Consider the following 3,549-nt stretch of genomic DNA (forward strand, 5'->3'; position numbering starts at 1 on the left):
AGGCTTCAAACACTGGAATTATCAGATACAGAATTCAAAATAATCGTATATGTTTAATAACATTTTTAAAGGGTAGTGAAAATTTAAGTAAAGAGTGTCTATAATACTGACTGCATGCATTTAAAATAGAGATAAAAATGACAATTATAGGGGCACCTGGCTGGCTCAGTCGGTAGAGCATGCAACTCTTGATCTCGGGGTTGTGAGTTCGAGCCCCACGTCGGGTGTAGAGATTAGTTAAAAATAAAATATTTTTTTAAAAAAAGAAAAATATAATGACTAAAATTTAAAATTCAGTAGATGAGTTTAACAGCAAATTAGATACAGTTGAAGAAGAATGGAACAGAAATCACAGAGGTAGAAAATATCAAAGAGAGATTAAGAACCATGGAGATGAGTGTGAAACATTATAACACATACCTAATCATGGTCCCAGAAGGAGGAGTGAGAAAGAATGGGCAGAGACCCTATTTGAAGAGATAGTAGTCATTGAATCAGTCATTATATCTGAGAAATTTCCATAAATAATGAAAATAAATAGCTACATATTTAAGAACCTAACAAAGCCCAAGCAGGATAAAGAAAAAGAAATTAACACCTTCTCGTGTTACTAGATTTGGCACATAAAAATACAAGACTCCTAGCTAATTTGAATTTCAGATAAACAAGGAAGCATTTTTTTCAGTGTATGTCCCATGTAACATTTGGAAACTACTTATACTAAAAATGTATTTAGGGGCACTTGGGTGGCTCAGTCGGTTAAGCATCTGACTTCAGCTCTGGTCATGATCTCATGGTTTGAGGGTTTGAGCCCTGCATCCGGCTCTGTGCTAACATCCTGGAGCCTGGAGCCTGCTTCAGATTCTGTGTCCCCCCACCCCGCCGCCCCTTTGTTGCCCCTCCCCTGCTTGTGCTCTGTCTCTCTCTATCTCTCTCTCAAAAATAAATAAACATTAAAAAAAAGTTTTAGTTTATTTGTTGTTTACCTGAAATTTAAGTTTAACTGGCTAGCCTGTATTTTTTCTGGCAACTCTAACACCTAGACACATAATGAAACTGAAAAACTCCAAGGAAAAAGAGTTCATTAAAAAAGCCAAAGAGAGAAGACAGATGGCCTCTAAGTCAACAGCAGTGGGACTGACAGCTGACTTCTCAAAAAGAGATGTCAGCAGTCAGTGGAATAATATCTTTGATGTGATGGAAAAACATAACTAGAACCATAGGGAAAATCTTTTAAAATAAGACCAGAGCAAAGACGTTTTCAAACAAAAACTGAACAACTTTTCCAGAAACAGAGCCTCATTTAAAAAATGCTAAAGCACTCCTGGGGTGCCTGGGTGGCTCAGTGGGTTAAGCATCTGACTTCAGCTCAGGTCATGATCTCACAGTCCGTGAGTTCGAGCACTACGTCGGGCTCTGTGCTGATGGCTCGGAGCCTGGAGCCCGCTTCGGATTCTGTGTCTCCCTCTCTCTCTGCCCCTCCCCTGCTCATGCTCTCTCTTTCTCTCCCAAAAATAAACATTAAAAAAAAATTTTTTTTTAAATGCTAAAGCACTCCTTCAGGCAGGAGAAAAGAAATCCCAGATGGAAGGTCATGGAAGCAAGAAGGAATGAAAAGCAAGGAAGACAGTGAATATGTGGGTAAATCTAAGCAACCAATATGGCCAAATCATCAATACCATATGGTATTAAAAAACCAAGTGGAATTAAAATATATCACAACAATAGACCAGAAGAAGAATGATGATGTTTTAGCCTTCTCTTGAGGAAAAAGGATAATGATCATTAATTATTACATTTGCCTAATTAAGTGAGTATGTTAACAATTTCCAGAGTAATGACTAAAACCATAGCAATAAAGTATATAACTTTCAAAGAGACAATTAGGATAAAATGAGAAAATTAATCCATCTCCCCAAAATGACTAGAAAAGACAAAGAGGGGGGGAAGAACACAAAGGCAAAACTAATAAAAAGAGAAAAATCCAAATAAATCATTAATTGCCTAAAATCCCAATTATTAGGGAAGACTTAAAAAACCACCAGGTAAGTACCATTTGTTAGTTACATAACTACCCACAAGGATTTAAAGTAAAAGAATGGAAAAAGATAAGCAAATAAGAACTGAATGAGAAAGATGTCGCAAACATATTAACATCAGAAAAATATACTTTTTTTAATGGTGAAAATTTTGTATTTAGATTTAGCCAGCTGGACTCAGTTTAGATGATCCCAATTTTGGTGGCAACATCCAAAGGATCATAGTCAGGATCCAGTCCAACACATGCCTTCTTTTCTCCACCAGGCCTGATCAGAGTGTTGACCTTGGCCATGTCAATGTCATAGAGCTTCTTCACAGACTGTTTGATCTGGTGCTTGTTGGTTTAGACATCCACAATGAACACAAGTGTGTTGTGGTCTTCTATTTTCTTCACGGCTGACTCGGTAGTCGGGGGGAACTTGATGGCATAGGGGTCAAGCCTGATTCTCCTGGGGGTGCTCTTTGGAGGATATTGGGCCGCCTTTGGAGACGCGATGTCTTGGGCCGTCAGAATGTAGGTGACCTCAGGATCTTTTTTTAAAAAATGACTGTGGATGCCTTCCAGCACCGCTTTCTTGGCCTTCAAAACCTTTGCTTCGGTTTTGGCTTTGGCTTCGACTTTGGGAGGGGGAGGGGCTTCCTTCTTCACCTTTGGTACCATCTTGGTGAAAAGGCAGAAAAATATACTTTCATGCAAAAAGTATTATTAGGAATGAAGAAGGTCACTAAATAATGATAAAAGGTCCAATTCACCAAAGAGATAAAACATTCTAAACCTGTATGCAATCGATAACATAAACGTAAAACTCTTGAGGAAAAACTGACAGAACTATAGGAGAAACTGATAAATCCACCGTATAGTAGGGGTTTTAACACACTTTTCTCAGTAATTGATAGATAGCACAGACCAAAATATCAGTAAGCATACAGAAAATTTGACACAATTAATAAGCTTGATCTGATGATCATATATAGAACAACGCAGTCAATATATTCTCAAGCATACATGAATCAATTCTCATGAACATTTCAAAGATTTTGGAGGATCGCATTCTTTAAGCATAATGCAAAAAAAAAAATTTTAAATCAATAACAACATAATAGAGAAACTCCATGTATTTCCAAATTTAAAAGCATTTCTTTTTTTTTCTTTTTAAATTTGTATTTAAATTCTAGTTAGTTAACATATGTGCAATATTGGCTTCAGGGGTAGAATTCGGTGATTCATTGCTTACATACAACACCCAGTGCTCATCATAACAAGTGCCCTCCCCCATGCCCATCACCCATTTTCCCCACCCCCTACTGCCACCCCATCAACCTTCAGTTCATTCTCTATCATTAAAAGTCTCTTATGGTTTGTTTCCCTCTCTCTCTATTTTTTCCCTGTCCCATGTGTTCACCTGTTTTGTTTCTTAAATTCCACATACAAGTGAAATCATATGGTATTTGTCTTTCTCTGACTGACTTATTTCACTTAGCATAACACCCTCTAGCTCCATCCACATC

The 3,549-nt window shown here is 37.5% G+C and overlaps 1 pseudogene; it reads right to left on the reverse strand.

Moving 5' to 3' along the window:
- Positions 1–2,221: 2,221 nt before the first annotated feature.
- On the reverse strand, positions 2,222–2,701 carry LOC106977660 (60S ribosomal protein L23a-like; annotated as a pseudogene).
- Between the last annotated feature and the right edge of the window lie 848 nt (positions 2,702–3,549).

Source organism: Acinonyx jubatus, chromosome C1, assembly GCF_027475565.1.
Source record: "Acinonyx jubatus isolate Ajub_Pintada_27869175 chromosome C1, VMU_Ajub_asm_v1.0, whole genome shotgun sequence".
Taxonomy (NCBI): Eukaryota; Metazoa; Chordata; class Mammalia; order Carnivora; family Felidae; genus Acinonyx; species Acinonyx jubatus.